This window comes from Thalassophryne amazonica, chromosome 1 (assembly GCF_902500255.1).
Source record: "Thalassophryne amazonica chromosome 1, fThaAma1.1, whole genome shotgun sequence".
Lineage (NCBI taxonomy): Eukaryota > Metazoa > Chordata > Actinopteri > Batrachoidiformes > Batrachoididae > Thalassophryne > Thalassophryne amazonica.
Genome location: NC_047103.1, coordinates 69516570 through 69536240, shown reverse-complemented (window position 1 = coordinate 69536240; position 19671 = coordinate 69516570). Strand labels below are relative to the sequence as shown.

Here is a 19671-nt window from a genome sequence, read left to right as displayed (position 1 = left end):
TGGCCCCTTTAATTAATCATTATTGTCATCATCATCTTCAACCGCTTATCTGGGATCGGGTAGCGGGGGCAACAGCTCTCGCAGGGGACTTCCCAGACTTTCCTTGTCTGTGCCACATAAGCTGCAGTCACATGGACCACAAGTAATCTCATTGAACAATCAGCTTGAACAATCACATCAAAATCATGCCATGTAAATGGCTCCATCTGGTTAGATTCGCCCAATCCGATCAAAATTACGATCGGGTCAGAGGAGGTGGTGTAAGCCTGTTTGTAACCCGATCGGCATCCATATAAACAGCACATCGGATTGCCAGCCTGTTGTTGTGCATGTCTGTTACGTCACATCACCATGTGACGCTTCCTGCTCTGTGTTTGGGAAAATGGTGACAGCAAAACACAGCTCCTCCTCAACATATTCAGAGAATTTAAAAAAGTGGAAAGTCTTGATGGACGTAAAGTTCACAACACAGACTTCTTGTGTCCGGAGTCAGCAGGTCAGTTGAGCAAATTAAAAACCGCTGGGAAGCAATGAAGATCGCTTTCTGCAAGGAGAAGCTTAAAAAGAACATAGGTGGCACAGCTCCAACCAGCTTCACTTATTATGAATTAATGGAGAAATAACTGGAGGACGACCACTCTCCAAGGAGGAAAGTTCCTCCAAGACACCGGAAAGCCTGGGAGGTAAGTCCTACTAAAATCACACTAAAGTATCATTCCTCTTTTTTTACAAGATGTACTTTTAGCCAAATGTGTGTATTTAGTTTAAGTTAATGTTGGTGATTCAGGTTAATTTATCCCAGGAATTTATTAGGGCCCCTTCACTCATAGTGCAAAGTTTGGACGAAGTGCACACTTAGTGCGCATGATGCAAGAATCGTGTGCAAACCATGTAACGTCATCCCTGCCTCCAATGCCTCATACACCTGTTGCTACAATTATTTGCACACGCAAATGCCTGAAAGACAAAGTGTGCATTGTGCGAACCCATCGCACCTTCTCACTGCAGGTGCCGGCCAAATTCAAGTTGTGGAAATCTGTGGATCTGGACATTCCAACTGGACACCACATACTGTGTTTGGACGGACATGGACAAACAACTGCCCACTGTGACGTGCATGTATCTGTTTGCTGTTATCAAGTGGACATAAATAAAAAACATATATCACTGTGGCAACAGTGAGTGAGTGAGTGAGCGTGCGCACAGCGTGCACATGGACAAACTGCTCCCAGGTTGAAACAGACCATCAGATCAGAACATGCAGCAGGCGATCTCAATGTCACATCACCCACGTGAGCTCTATTCCACATGACGCAGCGTCCTGCGGCACGTCGTCTACAAGACGTGCGCGTGGCCAGTTGGAGACATGCCAACAGATGTGGACATCAATGAGATGAGTGAACTGCTTCTCATTCATGTCATTTCATGACTGTATGTCTGTGACCATGGGTCATTTACAGAGAAACAGATGGATCATATTTTTATTGCTCGCTTGATAAATGTCGTGTTTTCATATGGTGTGTGATTTTAATTTTTTTTTTGTAATACTTCCATGTCCTTCCTGATATGAGGAAGATTCCCGCAGCTTTCAAAGAACAGCTCTGTAGCTCAGTGGTAAAGTCTCTGTCTGGCAATCGGAGCTTCTGGACAGTGTGAGTTTGTGTCCAGTGGGTCGTATGTTTTTTTTTTTTTTTCCACATAAGCAGTGAGATGTGGTCCCACAGGTACTGACTGTTTTTTTTATATTTCCTCCGCATAAGCGGCGCGATGTGCCGCAGCTGGCACTGCGTGTTCCTGCCCGAAAGATACGTGCACGAACTCTCGCACCGGGCAATGTTTCATGGTGCGCTAATTTCGAACTGTTTCACGCTGTTTCGCCGTTTTCGTCCAAATGCCATCCAAACTGCGCATTATGTGTGAAGGGGCCCTTAGCAGAGTGATTCACTGAATAAAACAGGGAGTGATGCTATAAAATGCATGAACACAGTCTGTCATCAAGTTAGGGAACGCTCTTTTTCCTCGTTCACTTTAGTATATCACGTTAATTACTGCTCTCATATGTACAAATGATATAAACAGCGTGTTGGAGGAGACTGATGACAGCAGCTCTCCACAACCTAAAGACAACACAGGGGAGGTTCCAGCCAAAAAGTAAGTTTTTAAAAGAGTAATATGCTGCTAAATAAAACCATGATGAGTTCTTGAAATTTCGTGTGGAGCTTGTTGAAAAAATATTGCACAAAGTCATTGCATATTTGTTTATTTATTTGGAGTGCTTTATTTTTTAGAAGTGGTAATATTACAAAGTTCCAGCAGAATATGACAGTTAATGTCCTTTAAACAGTTGAGACAAACATACATTCATTTCAATTTTGTTTTCCCGTTTTGAACTTTGTGAAATCAAAAACCATGTGGAGGAGTTACAACATATTTGAATACAGAAGTAGGATGTATAATACAAGACTGAGAGATCTACAAAGAGAAAAACATGATTTTTTTGCTAACTGAAATTACACATTATTTCTAGAATGAAAGCCATCATCTGGTGATGCCAAGCTCCTGAGTGATCGGTCAGCTCAGCACAGATCCTTCCTGGACAATATGCAAATGCAGCACAAGAATAATCTGGAAAGAGAAGAGAGGTACTCAATATGCTCAGAATGACCAGTACATGTTTGGAAGGGTCATAGAAGAGTGTAAAAAATTCTAATTTTGATATTTTGAGAGAAAACATTAGGTCTAATGACCTACATACAGTCTGGAATTGCCACATATGTAGTAACTTAAACTTTCTGTTGTGGATGTTCCCTGATAATCTTTAAAACATTTAAGACCTCTAGATACTACTGTCTGCCAAAGAAACAAGGGTTGTTTTGTATTTTTCACTTTAAATGCATATTCCATTGATAACAGTATGCCTGAAAATAACATTTCATTTTATTTGGAAAATGTTAATTTTCTTTCAAAGTGAGGTAATCCATCGACCCCCTTACTTTCTCTTAAAATATCAAAATAGAAATGTTACACTTTTCTTTGACCCTCCCAAACATGCACTGGTCATTCTGAAATGATGAATGCGGTTGTTTATTATTTATTTAAATTTTAGAATTACTGATTATGTAAATTGTAGAATTATGAATCATGTAATTTGTAGAGAGGCCAAACCAGGGGCAAGAGTTGTGAATTAGTTGAAGCTATAAACTCTTTGTGCATCGCATCAGTCGCAGACATTGCTTGATCTATGTTGACTGCACTGTCCCTGTCAAATAAACAAGTAAATGAAATGAAATGAAACACTTGAAAAAGGGTGTGGTCATTTTTGGGCTGTTTGTCCTGGATAAAGATTTTGGCACATATCTCATATTGTTCATTGGGGTCATATTCATCTTGAACAAGTGAGTAAACCTCTCCTAAGTGATGTGCAGATATGTCTCAGCTAGGTCAATCAAATGGGCGTATGGAAAAAGTCCCCAAAAATCATTTTCAGCAACAATAAAAGAAATGTATACTCACCAAATGTACCGCAAGACAGCGGAGGTCGGTCTTGAAGTCCTGAGCGATTTCTCTCACCAGGCGCTGGAAGGGCAGCTTGCGGATCAGCAGCTCGGTGCTCGAGGACCACAATGTAAATAAGCATCCATATTGGAAGCGTTCTTGTGTTATCCTCTGCAGTATTTTTATGTATTGTTATATAATTTTATTGACAAATAAAATAAAATTCTGGGAGCAGTGGATTTGTTAGCGGCGGATCTCCCACAGCGCCACGGTGCCGTGAGGCTTCTTCACGCTGATGTTGAAACTTCAGCAATTGTTCGCCAAATGCACGAAGTGTAATCACAGCGGCCACTGTGTTGTAATCCAGAATGGCCACGGGACACAAAATGACGTGACCAATACGTCACATGAAAACCCTCTATAAGACAATAAAAAGGTGCTTTTGTAAGAGATGCAAATTGACGTAAATCCACAAATTACAGTTGGCGCGCACAATGCATGCTGGGATAGTGTTGGGTATTTTCTCCTCCAAACATTTTTAAAACCTTTAACAAGACAAACAGAGTCAAGAAACACCAGTGAGACAGAAAGTCAAATATTACGCGCGGAGTGCGGCCAGGCTGTACACCAAGGCTACACTAAAGTCTGGCCTGCTTTTCCGCTCTTTTTATTAAGAGACGCCCTCATCACATAAACAAGAAACTTGTCCTAAGGGTGGGGGTAATGACGCAAGACAAGTTTCTTCCCATAACATAAACGCATACGTCAATAAGTGCAGCTGTAAGGAAGAACACTTCAGGTCAGCACATCTCGTTCGTCTGTTGCAGGTATCAGCTGTTCTGCATCTGCCTGAAGTGTCCTGTCTTCCACACTCCTTCACACTAAACACCACATCACAAACGTCAAAACAAAATTGAATTCTCAGGATTGCATTAAGACAGGTGCAAAACAGCACATCTCCGTTCTCATGAGAAAGAAGACAAAGCTAAACAAGGTTGAATAACACGTACGTTCTCAGGGTGAAGTGCAAAACAGCACAACACCGTTCTCATGAGAAAGAAGACAAAGCTAAAAAAGGTTGAATAACACGTACGTTCTCAGGGTGAAGTGCAAAACAGCACAACACCGTTCTCATGAGAAAGAAGGCAAATGTACAAACGTTTAACAGTGATAACATGTATACAAAATCTCTAACATTCCCCTCCTGTTTATCGCCTGTTAAAACATACAGTAGGCATCACTCAGCTTAGCACTTCTTTTTGAGATTTTCACTAAGAGGTTCATCATGGTATGTTTTCTCTAGGCTTACACCCCAGAGGTGATGTCATCATTGTCACCATCATCGGTGTCTGGGTCATCATACTTCCATTGGTCTGGGTACAGGTCAGGAGAGCCATCGTCCTCCTTGTCGTCATCTGTCCCCAGAAGTGGATATGATGCTGGACCCCCTCCTGGTCCTGGACTTATTGCTGTGGTTATCATTCTATTTACAAGGCCTCGGAGACATGGAATACAACAACATCCACACAATGTTAGAATTGCAGCAAATACTGCTATAGACACTAATAGTGAAGAAATCAAAGACCTCCATTTTCCCATCCCTTCCAGCCACCAATCCCAGCCTTCGGTGTTTACTCCACTGTGCTCTTTCATCTTCCTGTTCAACGTCCTCAGCCCGTCAATGGCTTGAGTGAGACTGCCGTCTGCAGCTGTGTTGTTGGGAATGAATGTGCAGCATTGTTCTCCGAACATGGCACAAACACCTCCTTTCTCTGCCAACAACATATCCAGAGCAATGCGATTCTGGAAGGCCATAAGGGACGTGGCTTCTAACTGTGAATGGATAGCCTTAAATCCTTCCTCAGTCCAATTTCCTAATTTCTGTACATTGTAGTGGATGTAGTTTATTCTGTCCACGTTTTTATTAATTGAGCACCACCAACAGATGGAAGATTCAAATCCAGCTGCTATTTGATTAACCAGTTTATACTCGTCAGGCACTCCCCTGGGGACTCCTATTGCGTCAATATATGTTGGATTTCCCACTCCTTTCCAATCTCTTTTCACTCTATGTCTGGCTACGCCTTTCTGCCAATCTTCAGGAATAAGAGAGGCTGCATATGTCGTAACGTCTTCAGGGGTCATGGGTATGGCTTCAACTGGTAACAATAATGATATTAATGCACAATAACCTGACACATTTCGTGGCAGTCTGTCAAAGATTCTGTTATCCCCACACCACCACCATACGTCACTCCTCCCGACAGGTTTGAATGTGGGAGTACTATGGACCACATTCTTACACCAGGCGGTGTGGTTTAAGCTACCCAAAGTCTTACTTGTCCCTGTCAAGTGTACACATGTATGGTTAGCATGCCCAACTTTGCTTGAGAATAAAGGTTTAATCTTAGTCAATTTGGTCACTGGATAGATCTTGTCCCACTTAGAACATTTGTTGTTTGCCGCAATGTATGTCTGTGTCATAGCAGTCAGTAGACAGTCTTTGGGTAATGCTGCCGGTATTACCTGTAATATAGGTCTGGGTCCCATACATACAACACAGTCCTTCTTTGCTGCTAGTCCTGCTTGTTCTGCCATTAAAAGCCAATTGTTATTTTGTCCACTAATTCCAGTAGTTACTAGGAACCAGTCATCTGCCTTCATGTCTTTTGTGCCTTGTACAGACACCCCCTTTGCTTGTATGGACACCCCCTTTGCTTGTATGGACACCCCCTTTGACGTACTTAATTCGGTCAATATTGGTTGCTGTACTCTATCTGTTTCACAGAGGAAGAAATGGAAATACGGATCTTTTCCTTGTTTGTATACCCAAAGGAGGAACAACCAACAGTCTCCCTCTATATCAGGTGGGAATATGGTTCCTTTTTCTGTGGTATTCACCACTATAGACAGCTTATCATCTGTTTGATACATTTTGAGACTTTGACTCTGGTACTTAGCCCACTCGGTTTGTGCCCATCTTGGTGTCCATCTACTCCATTCATCGGCTACCAACGTTTCCCATCTCCTATCTTGTTGATCGTTGGTCATATACCATGAGAAACTATTTCCGTAATTAGTCCCTCTGTCACCATCCGGCATTCCATGGGTAAGAGCACTATATGGTACAGAGATGATCACAGAAGTATTTCTAGGAATGCAGGCCTGTACACCAAATCGGTATGCATTATTCCCATCACAGCTATGTACTGTGGCATTAATTATCGGACTGGGGTCTTTGTTACTTCTTTTTGGTCTCTGCAATCTGCGGATGTGATCCTTATTATCATGTCCCGTGCTCATGGCTTTTAATAATACTCCCAATTCAAAAAAGAAAAGTAGCATAACAAGGACTGTCCGTGGGGTCCAGAAACCCCCGTTCTTTTATTTTTTTCTTTCGCCATTTCTGCACACTACAGCACACCTATGTTCAGAACAGTGGCTTCTTAATGTCTTCTGCTAGCTTTCGTGTCTAACCTGGATCTCAACACCAAGCTCACACACTATTACTAGTCTTGTCCTACTGTTCTTACTGTTTGTCTGTGTCTGCAGAAATTACTTTCTTACAGTGAGTTAAATGAATCCATGTACTTCTTTCCCCAATTTTCAAAGCTGTGGGTGTTGTGAGTAGTACTTGATAGGGCCCTTCCCATTTAGGTGAATGCCAGTGTTTTCTCTTGATGCTTCTTATCAACACCCAGTCTCCAGGTACCACTTTAGGGTCCTCCTGTGGAGAAATGGGATCATCAGTGTTTGGAACTCTCCCTCGTTGTCCTTCTAACATTTTTCTCATGTAATCCGCCAAATTGGCTTCCTCAGGTACATCCCAAATTTGTCCATAATATGGCAATCGATATTTTCTGCCAAACAATGTTTCATACGGTGTCAACCCCATGGTACTAGTTATGTTTATATACATTTTTATCAAATCTACACAATGTGTCCATGGTCTGCCTGTTTCCTCCATTGTCTTTCTAAGTCTGTTTTTTACTGTTCCATTCATCCTTTCCACTAATCCGGCACTTTGTGGATGATAAGAACAATGATTTTTGAGATTAACCTGTAGTGCTTCTCCTACGTATTGCACTATTGCATTAACAAAATGCGCTCCATTATCTGAATAGACTGTTTCTGGTATTCCAAATCGTGGAATGATGTCTTTGCATAATGCTTTAGCCACTGTAAGTGAATCTGCATGTTTTGTAGGGAACAATTCTACCCATTTTGAGAAGGCATCAATTATGACTAAACAAAATTCCTTCCCTTCATGTTTACTCAGCTGTATATAATCCATATGAATCACTTGAAAGGGATATTGTGGTGTTGGAAATTTACCTCTTTGGGGTCTCAAATTGCCTTGTGAGTTGTGTTTTGCACATATCATGCATGCTCTACAATGCTGTTTTGCATATGCTTCGAACCCATAAAGACAAAAAATAGATTGCAATTGTGATATCATACCCCCTGATGAGACATGCGTCACGCCATGGCTCATAATAGCTGCCCATTTAAACATATTTTTTGGCAATATGGGTTTCTTTTGTGGTCATACGCACAAGCCATTCGCATACGTAGCTCCTTTAGCTATCCACATTTGTTTCTCTCTGTCAGTTGCCTGCTGTTGCATGTCAGCAAGCAGTGTATGACCTAAATGCAACTCTGGGGTAGTTTCCTGTACAACAAAAATAGAAGGAGCTGCTGCTGCCTCTTTTGCTGCTCTGTCAGCAAAATCATTTCCTTTTGAAACACTGTCAGAGCCATTGGTGTGAGCCGCACATTTGCATATAGCAATTTGTTGAGGCAACTTCACAGCTTGCAGTAGGGCAGTTAGGAGAGTGGCATGAGTCACTGGCTTTCCAGACGACGTCACCATTCCACGCTCCTCCCACAGTTTTGCAAACACATGCACTGTGCTAAAAGCGTACTGGCTGTCTGTATAAATTGTTACAGCCGTACCTTCAAACAGATAGCAAGCTGCAGTTAAAGCAACTAATTCAGCTGCTTGTGCTGAAAATGACGATGGCAATGAAGCAGAATCTAATACTTCTGAATTTGTGACGACAGCATATCCAGATTGCGTTTGTCCATAAGCATTTTTGGTGGAAGAACCATCCACATACACGATTGTACTGTTTGGGATGGGTGTGTCCCGGAGGTCTGGGCGTGCTTTTGTACAAACTGTTGCTACATCAAGACAATTGTGCGGCTCACCATCCTCAGGTAAAGGTATCAATGTGGAGGGATTCAATGTTGTACATCGCTCTATCGTAAGGTGTGGCTGTGATAATAGCAAGGACATGCACGAAAGATGTCTTGCTGGGGACAAAAGGCTCATGTTTGTCTGCAACAAAAGTGCAGAGACTGCATGTGGAACTTTCAATGTCAACTGATGGAATAGAACAACATTACTGCTACTTTGAACAGCCATAGAGGCCGCAACAACAGCCTGTACGCATGGTGGTAAAGCACTTGCTACTGCATCCAATTTAGATGAGTAGTAGGCAACTGGCCTCAATTTTGAGCCATACACTTGAACCAAAACACTAGTCATGAACTTATTCTTACAATCAACTGTTTGAATGAATGGTTTACTATAATCTGGTAGTGCCAAAACTGTGGATGACACTAATGTTTGCTTTACTTTTACAAAGGCTTCCTCAGCATCTTTGTTCCATTCCAACACGGTTGACATTGAAATATCATCTTTGTACATCAAATCAGAAAGTGGACTAGTCAACTCTGCATAGCAAGGGAATCCATGCCCTGCAGTAATTTGTCAATCCAAGAAATGACATCATCTGCTTTTTGGTTTGTGGTTTTGGAGCGTGCAAAATTGCTTCCTTCCTGTCAGACAGGATCGTGCGCCCTGTGGCTGATAACTCATGTCCTAAATATTTTACTTTATCCCTACACAACTGAACTTTGTTTTTACTCACTTTGTGGCCATTATCAAATAAGAAACATAATAATGCTACTGTGTCAGTTATGCAGTTTTCTCGTGTGTCAGAGGCAATCAAAATGTCATCAACATACACTAATAGTTGGCTATCTGCCGGTGGAACAAAATTGGCTAAACATGCTGACATGACTTGAGAATAAATAGTTGGACTCTCTGCGTAACCCTGCGGTAATCTGGTGAATGTATATCGTTGTCCTTTAAAGGTAAAAGCAAACCAGAATTGACTATCTGGATGCACTGGCACAGAGAAAAATGCATTACTTATGTCAATTACTGAGAAACTATTAGAATTTGGTCTCAGCGAATTTAACAAGGTATGTGGATCTGGGACACATGGTGCTCTTTTAATCACAGCAGCATTTACTGCCTGCAGATCTTGAATCATTCTCCACCCCACTGAGGGCGGAGCCTTTTTCACAGGAAATATGGGTGTGTTACATGGTGAATCTGGACATGGCACTATTACTCCTGCTGTTAATAAATCCTCTATTACTGGCCTGATTCCGTCAATTGCATCAGGTTTCAATGGATACTGTCTTACACATGGTCTGTATTCTGTTTTTGGCCTTATAACTACAGGTTGTGCATTTTTAATCAGTCCTACGTCTGAAGGACCTGTTGTCCACAATCCTGACGGTACTGAAGAGAGAAGAGCATCCTCTTCAGGACTCAACTGAAACACTCAGGATTGTGAAGTGGACGCATCAATGTGTGTTCCAGCTGTCAGCACCAATGAGACATTAACTAGCACTTTATACAACTTGGTTGATGGACTGAACTCCGTTCGTGGGCCAACTCTACTCCAATCAGAGGCTGACAAAGCTGTTATGACTGTCAGTCCCAATTCTTGCCATTCTGTCAAATATGGCTTACAAAGTGACATATGTAATGGCATACCTGTGAATCTCAATTTTGATACATCTTCAGTGGCGCCTGTTACTGTTATGACGGCTATTGAGTTGCCATCATGAATCAAATTGGTCATTGTCAGTTTCACAGGTGAAACATTTTTCAATTTAGTTTCATAGTCACCATCCGGACCTGGAGGATCTTTATGCCACATTGTGACATGCAGGTCAGGTGGTGACATCTGTTGTTCAGGATTTTTTAGTAGGGCTGTCGCTTGCAAGACGACATCTTTACCCCATCCTGCAGCATCTTCTTCTGAGATGTCAAATGTATAGTAATAGTGGAATGTGGGGTCAGCGCTTTCTTCTCTTACCATGTTAACGCCTCCTGTGCGTTCAACAACTAATTTCCCTTGTTCCACAATTATGGACAAGCCCAATGCAGTCAATCCGTCTCGTCCTAGGAGGTTAACTGGACATTGTGGCATGCTCAACACTGACATAGTACACGTCAGGCCAAATGGATCTGTCAACATTATGGGTTTAGTGATAGGGACGTCTGATGTTTGTCCATTTGCAGAGCGAACCCTAAAGAGTTCGTTGCTTAATTGATGGACAGGTATGTTGTCATTACATGTGGTTCTACATGCTCCTGTATCACAAAGGAATGTCACTGGTCGTCCATTTACCAACAAAGTCACTTCTGGTTTTGGTACCGGATTTCCCAGCAAGGCACACAGATCCATACATACAGATTCAGACTGCCTATCTGATATGGAATCATGGATTATGGATTCTAGTCATTGTGGATACTGTGGCTGCGGAGGATTATTCCGTTGTGGAATTCTCCCTGCTGCTCCCTCAGTAGGTGGATTTGGACAATTTCTATACATATGTCCCTCTCTTCCACAGTTCCAACAAATCAGGGGACCACGTGGTGGCCCTCCCTGCTGTTGTGGTTGCCATGGTCCTTGACGTTGTGGCTGTCCACCTTGTCTATTTTGCCATGGCTTTTTGGGGCGTTTGCACTGCTTCTGCTGTCTTAAGTTGCCCTGCTGGTAATATATTTCATCATCTCCATGTGCTACATACACTCCTTTGTCGCTGTTTCTTGTCTTTTTCTGTTTTAAGACTTCTTCTGCATGACAGCAGTGTGTATGTGTGTCTTCCAATGTGCCTGTAGGCAATCCAATCCAATGTTTCTGTATCCAAGCTTTTATATCCTTATTGGAATGTTGGATCAGAGCGTTTTTCAATTGTTGTTCATACACAGGTGTTTCTGGCAATATGCCACTATGGACCCTAAACACATTCTCAAATCTGCACCTAAACTCTGTCCATGGCTCTCCTTCTTTCTGAGTTGTCCTGGTAATTTCAGTATAATTTATCTTTGGTCCTAACACTCCTTTTGCACGTGTAATCATAGCTTCCACTCTTGTTTTCAAGACTAGATCATCATGTGTCAGTGGTACGCCTTGTTGATCTGCAGGATTCCTGTCTCCGCGTACCTGACTCCATTTAGGGCCACATGCTTTCATCCACACCTGTTGGACTTCAGGTCCATTAAGGTGGTAAGATGTTCTAATGTTTTCTATATCCTGCATAAATCCCTCAATATCGACATGTGGCGATGGTATGATGTCGACTGCTGCTTTGATATCATCAGCATTCCATGTCCGATAAACGAGCATGGTTGGTAGCTGTCCTGCTGTTCCTGCACGAGGATTTGGTACTTCTATCATAGGATAGGCACCTCCCTGATCACTATGTTCCACCATGGGAGGGGCTGTAGGCACTTTCGCTTGACTGCGTGTTTGTGGTTTTTCTGTTTTTTCTCTTTTACCTTAGGTTTTACCGCCAAATCATACTGTGGTGGCGGTACATCGTCATCCTCTGGTAGAGGAGATAAAGGTCTCTTTGTCACCGACGATCCAGCCGGCGGTGATTGTTGAGGCTGTTCTGGCTCTCTGTGCTGAATTATCACATCTTCTTCTGCCTTACCTACAGCTTTCTTTTTCCTTGCTTTCTCTAATCGTCGCTTCTCTGCTCCTTTCTGTCTGTTCTCTGCTTCTTCCTCCCAAAATGCCACTAAATCTGCCCCTACTTTCTGCATCTTTTTCTCATCACCTTTATGTTCCCGTTCTAACTCCTTCTTCAGCTTCTGTATGCTGATCAGGTTCAGTCGTCCGTCAAAGTCATGTTTATTTATCCAGGTCTCCAATTTCTTTGTTGCTTTTGGATTTTTTGCCTCCATAACTTTCCAGTCGTCAGTTGATAAATTTTCCTTATTTTTAGACGTCTTACCCCCCATTTTTATTATCCCTTGTTATAATTTGGACTTCAGACGGGGGCACACCTAGGGTGTTCTAAATCTGAAGTTTTCACACTTTCTTTGGACGTGACAATTAATTTGCCGTCGTGTGGTTGATTCCTTTCACCTCCCCGTAGGAAGCGGAATCACTTGCCTGCTGCTTCCACACGCACGGTTGTCACTAACGTTGTCCAAAGTATTACACTTTCACACAGTTATTTACACTTGCGCAAAACACTATTTACACATAGAAACACTCCTAATAATCGTACGCGTATTCTTATGTCAGGGGAGCTCGCCCTCCCGTGAAATTTAACTAATGTCCTGCATTAGGGGACTCCGCCGTCCCTGCCAAATTTAACTGCCTTTTTACAGTGCACATATTTCTACCCGGGATTTCCTGTACGTATTAAAACAGAGGAGTCCGTATCCTCCTTCCGGAATTTAACTACTTGCGTCCCTCGCAACCGTAGAGGAGTCCGCCCTCCTTACAGAGTTTAACTGTGTTTCATTAACAGACGATTCTGTATCATCGCTTACGGAGTTTAACTGTTTTATGTGATCACTTTTATCCCCTACCGGTACGCGTATATAAACAGAGGAGTCCGCACCCTCCTTACAGAGTTTAACTGCTTTGCATTAACAGGCGATTCTGTATCATCGCTTGCGGAATTTAACTGTTTTATGTGATCTGATCACCACTCACTCAGTACTGTTTACAAAGAAATTTTACTCACTGACTCGACTTCCTGTCTGTCTTCTTCGGGAAAATCTCGTCAACCAGACGATGCCAACGGTGGTCGACAATTGCAGACACGATCAATCGATCGATCAGACCTTGGCCAAGGATTTACGTCTGGACTTGACGACCTCCGCCGGACACCTCCGGTGTTGTTGAGATCCCGGACCAGCCCCCAGTCAATGTTGGGTATTTTCTCCTCCAAACATTTTTAAAACCTTTAACAAGACAAACAGAGTCAAGAAACACCAGTGAGACAGAAAGTCAAATATTACGCGCGGAGTGCGGCCAGGCTGTACACCAAGGCTACACTAAAGTCTGGCCTGCTTTTCCGCTCTTTTTATTAAGAGACGCCCTCATCACATAAACAAGAAACTTGTCCTAAGGGTGGGGGTAATGACGCAAGACAAGTTTCTTCCCATAACATAAACGCATACGTCAATAAGTGCAGCTGTAAGGAAGAACACTTCAGGTCAGCACATCTCGTTCGTCTGTTGCAGGTATCAGCTGTTCTGCATCTGCCTGAAGTGTCCTGTCTTCCACACTCCTTCACACTAAACACCACATCACAAACGTCAAAACAAAATTGAATTCTCAGGATTGCATTAAGACAGGTGCAAAACAGCACATCTCCGTTCTCATGAGAAAGAAGACAAAGCTAAACAAGGTTGAATAACACGTACGTTCTCAGGGTGAAGTGCAAAACAGCACAACACCGTTCTCATGAGAAAGAAGACAAAGCTAAAAAAGGTTGAATAACACGTACGTTCTCAGGGTGAAGTGCAAAACAGCACAACACCGTTCTCATGAGAAAGAAGGCAAATGTACAAACGTTTAACAGTGATAACATGTATACAAAATCTCTAACAGATAGGGTCTTCTCTCTGACATCTCGGCAGCGTCCCAGATGTGCTGACAGTTTTGCGGAGGGCTAAATTTTAGCTTTAAATTTGTCATTTTAAACTAAGATTTCTCCATTGAATGACAGATCTGGGCTTGCAGATTTACTTTACTACATTCAGAAGGATCTTATGTGTAAATATAAGTCATTTTTTGGTCCAAAGATCTGACTGCATTTATTTCAGTGCAGGTCTACTTTAAAAACAAATCAGGAAAAAAGCACAGGGTGTAGTGGATATGACATTTTTTTTCTCTTAAGAAAAGTTTGAAAGGTACCTTTGGCAGGAGATGAGCTCTCAAAAAGGTCAGAATGGCACAAAACATTGGCATCGTGGGCACTTCCAGGCATTTTGCAAATGATGCTCCAAAATCTAAAAGCAAACACAGCTTGTTTTAGTTGAGTAAAGTAAGTAGGAAATATAAAAAGACTTCACACAAGGTTTGTTTCATTTATTCATGAAACTGCTTTATTGTCATATTTTGAAATAATACATTGGTTAAAATAAATTTAGTGAGATTTCATAGTGGGCGCTACCTAAAAGCCACAGAAACAAAATGGCAGAAATCATTAACCTGGTAGATGTGATGTTGTTGATTGTGGGTCTATGAAAATGACAGATGTACAGAAATAACCTACCTGCATGTGGCTGTGTGTCCCATCAATTAGTCCCATTGTTTGAGGGATATAATTCTATTTCCTCAACACTCCAGGCGATCTCCAAGGCTTCATTGTTGTGTGGGCCGCTGAAGAGGAGGTACTGCTGGCCCACCACCACCAGATGGGGCCCTGCTTGGAGTGCGGGCTCCAAGCACGAGAGGGCGTCGGAGCCGCTGGAGGTGACAGCTGTCATCAATCAACACCAGCTGTCACCCATCACCACCACTATAAAGACCGGACTGCAACTCCACCTCCTCGCCGAGAAATCGTCTACCATACAGGTAATTTTCTCTGCTGACTTAAACTTTGAGTATTAGTCTGATCTCTTTTTGCAGCCTGTTTTCCTGTGGTGTGCCTTATCTGCGGAGTTGGCGTTTGGTGTGGACTGCGACGGCTTCGCCTCACACCCCACTCAGATAAGTGGTTAATTCAGGACGAGTGTGTGATTGGAGGTGGAGGTTCTCCCTCCTTAACTGAACACAGACTGTGGGATTACTGAGTGTGCGGACTCACACTCATCCAGAACTGTTTCTGTTTTCTGCCAGCAGTACCGGGTCTGACTGCTGAAGACAGTGGCCACCTGGGGTGCAGGGCTTGGCGGCTCCGGTGTTCTTCAGGTCCGTTGGTGGTGAGGCTTGTGTGGGTTCCGGCTTCTCTCTCACCGGACGTCTCCTATCTTCGAGCCTGCCACACGTCACCTTTTGTTGGATTGATATAACACATATTTGTATCTGTCTGTATCACGTTGTGCACCTTCACAACATTAAATTGTTACTTTTTTGGCTATTCCATTGTCCCTTCATTAACGCCCCCTGTTGTGGGTCCGTGTCACGACACTTCCCCAACATTCATTTTCTTTTGGCACGAGAATCAGCTGTTTAATCAATCGGTCCTTTCATTAAGGCTTTACAAATTATGTACATGTAACTGTGCTCTGTACCACTTTGCATAAAAACACATTCCGCTGTGCTCGTCTCTTTCTGAACAAGTCCTGAAGAAGAAGCATGTTCCTCTGATGCTGCAGTTTCATAAGAAATGCACAAACAATAACAGTAATCTTGATCACTCCAGCTAAAAAAATCCACTATTTATACGGGCGGGCTTCCAGGTACAACTCAATATGACATCATTGCGTATGACACAAATGGCTGACGTCACAACACAAAGCATTATGGGATTCCTCTACTGACTGAATCGGATGGTAATCACGGTGCATGTAAACACGTAAAGCGGATCACTTTATGGCACGTTCATGTAAACAGGACAATCTGATCCATCAATCGGATAGAATTAAATCAGATCAACAAACTTTATGGCATGTTCATGTAAGCAGGACAATCTGATCCATCAATCGGATAGAATTAAATCAGATCAACAATAAAGTGCCCATGTAAGCGTGGCTCTTGACCACCTCTGACTGGGGGGATCCTGAGGGGTTCCCAGGCCAGTGTGGAGATATAATCTCTCGACCTAGTCCTGGGTCTTCTCCCAGATGGACATGACTGAAACACCTCCCTAGGGAGAGGCCCAGGGGGCATCCTTACCAGATGCCCGAACCACCTCAGCTAGCTCCTTTCAACGTGAAGAAGCAGCAGCTCAACTCCGAGCTCCCCATGGATGACTGAACTTGTAGCCCTATCTCTAAGGGAGACACCAGCCACCCTCCTAAGGAAGCACATTTCAGCCACTTGTACCTGCGATCTAGTTCTTTCGGTCATGACCCAACCCTCATGACCATAGGTGAGAGTAGGAACGAAGATTGACCATTAGATTGAGAGCTTCACTTTTTGGCTTAGCTCCCTTTTCATCACAACAGTATGGTAGAGCGAATGCAACACCACTCCTGCTGCACTCATTCTCCGGCCAATCTTGTCCCCTCACTCATGAGCAAGACCCCGAGGTGTTTGAACTCCTTTACTTGGGGCAAAACCGTATTCCCTACCTGTAGTAAGCAATCCATTGGTTTCCTGCTGAGAATCATGGCCTCAGATTTAGAGGTGCTGATCCACTTCACACTCGGCTACGAACCGATCCACTTAGTGTTGGAGGTCATCAGGCGATGAATCCAACAGGACCACATCATCTGCAAAAAGCAGTGATGAGACCCTGAGCCCAACAAACTGGAAACCCTCCTCCCCCAAAATATACCTCGATCTCCTGTCCATGAATATCACAAATAGGACTGGTGACAAGGCGCAGCCCTGGCGGAGGCCAACCCCCACCAGAAATGAATCCGACTTACTGCAGAGCACCGGAACACAGCTCTCTATTTGTGAGTACAGAGATTGGATGGCCCTGAGAAGGGACCCTCTCACTCCATACTCCTGCAACATCTCCCACAGTATCTCCTGGGGTACCCGATCATACGCCTTCTCCAAGTCCAGTTGTAGTTGGCACACACTCTCTGGTCCCCTTTTTAAATATGGGGACCACCACCCAAGTTTGCCACTCCTTAGGCACTGTCCCAGACCTCAAGGCAGTGTTGAAGAGACATCTCATCCAAGACAATCCTCCTACACCCAGAGCCTTCAGCATTTATGGACAGATCTCAGCAACCCCTACCTTAGTGACTTCCACCAGGGAAATTGACGAAAATCCTTCATCAGCTTCCAGCTCTGCCCCTTCTATAGAGGGCGCTCCAGTCTGATGCTGGAGTTCCTCAAAGTGTTCCTTCCAGCGCTGGATTACATCCTCAGTTGAGGTCAATAGAGTCCCATCCTTACTGTCGACATCTTGGATGGTTCCCCGTTTTCCCCTCCTGAGGTGCCTCATGGTCTGCCAGAAACACCTTGGTGCCAATCGAAAGTCCTTCTCCATGGTTGCTTCAAACACCTCCCACACCCGCTGCTTTGCCTTCCCCACAGGTTTAATTTGTGTGACTTTAATTTACAGAACAAAATAACACATATACTATATAGTTCTCCAAAACAACTGCCATGGTTTGTGAACAAACACTTGCATCCATGTATGTTTTATAACTTTATTTAAAAAAAATAAATTATATATATATATATATATATATATATAGTAGATCGAAAAGTTCTTGGCCTCACCTAGAAGGCAGGGCAGCATCTCCAAATCTATGATGCAGTTGTAAACTATTATGCCTTGTATGGTGATGCACTAACGTTCATGCGTCTGTCTTTATTTATTTTTAGGTGAGGCTCTTTGAAAGTCTTCAGATCTAGTGAAGATCCAAAAATGGACACAAAAGCACCTGTCCACACAGCAAAAGTTGCAGTGGCTGAAGCTACCAAGTGTGGGTTTGAAATGTTGCCCCACCCACCTTATTCACCACATCTGGCCCCATCTGACTTCTTCCTGTTTCCCAAACTGAAATCCCACATTCGTGGACGCCCTTTTGAGTCAGATGATGACATCATTAAGGCTGTAGAGTCCTACCTGAAAGACCAAAATGAAGCCTTCTACCATGAAGGCATCGGAATGTTGGCGCACCGCTGGACAAAGTGCATTGAGGTGAAGGGGGACTATGTTGAAAAATAACCAGGAACTAGGAGTATCCTGACAACCCTTCTTGGTGAGGCCGAGAACTTTTCGATCTAGCCACGTAAAACAGATGTTTGGGGATCGAGCATAGTATTACTGGGTCAGGGCCAGCTATCAAAAGATGCTCTGACCAAAATTGTGTTTTTTCAGGGAACAGTTATTCTTAGGTTTGCATAAGGAGTGTGTGTGTGTGTGTGGGGGGGGGGGGGGGGGGGGGGGGAGTGCACCATATTGATATTGGCAGATTAAGCAAATTAATCCCCTCATTATTTTTAATCTCACTCCTTATCATAAGATCATGAGAAAAAAAAAAAAAAACTTACCCCTCCCTTGTCTCATATGTCTGATCATTTTTTAATAACATTTACATTTACCCTGATGGACTACCCTGCAGTGGGGAATAAGTTTCATTACACTAGAAGTCTTTCAGAAAGCGCTGTAAGTAGGTTTAAGGATATGATTCCTTCTTTATGTTCTCTAATGTCATATACCAACACAGAGCAGAGTAGCTACCTAAACTCTGTAAGGGAGTTAGAGTATCTCGTCAATAGTTTTACATCCTCATTGAAGACAACTTTGGATGCTGTAGCTCCTCTGAAAAAGAAATCAGAAGTGTCTGACTCCGTGGTATAACTCACAAACTCGTAGCTTAAAGCAGATAACCTGTAAGTTGGAGAGGAAATGGCGTCTCACTAATTTAGAAGATCTTCACTTAGCCTGGAAAAAGAGTTTGTTGCTCTATAAAAAAGCCCTCCGTAAAGCTAGGACATCTTTCTACTCATCACTAATTGAAGAAAATAAGAACAACCCCAGGTTTCTTTTCAGCACTGTAGCCAGGCTGACAAAGAGTCAGAGCTCTATTGAGCTGAGTATTCCATTAACTTTAACTAGTAATGATTTCATGACTTTCTTTGCTAACAAAATTTTGACTATTAGAGAAAAAATTACTCATAACCATCCCAAAGATGTATCGTTATCTTTGGCTGCTTTCAGTGATGCCGGTATTTGGTTAGACTCTTTCTCTCCGATTGTTCTGTCTGAGTTATTTTCATTAGTTACTTCATCCAAACCATCAACATGTTTATTAGACCCCATTCCTGCCAGGCTGCTCAAGGAAGTCCTACCATTATTTAATGCTTCAATCTTAAATATGATCAATCTATCTTTGTTAGTTGGTTATGTACCACAGGCCTTTAAGGTGGCAGTAATTAAACCATTACTTAAAAGCCATCACTTGACCCAGCTATCTTAGCT

General features: G+C 42.9%; 1 long non-coding RNA gene across 1 annotated transcript; it reads right to left on the bottom strand.

Annotated features, from left to right (window-relative positions):
• Positions 1–392: 392 nt before the first annotated feature.
• On the bottom strand, positions 393–18467 carry LOC117519675. The gene is made up of 5 exons (XR_004563389.1): positions 18120–18467; positions 12450–12460; positions 8905–8909; positions 669–676; positions 393–402 (listed from the first exon to the last, which is right to left on the bottom strand). It is a non-coding gene; the product is annotated as an uncharacterized LOC117519675 (long non-coding RNA).
• Between the last annotated feature and the right edge of the window lie 1204 nt (positions 18468–19671).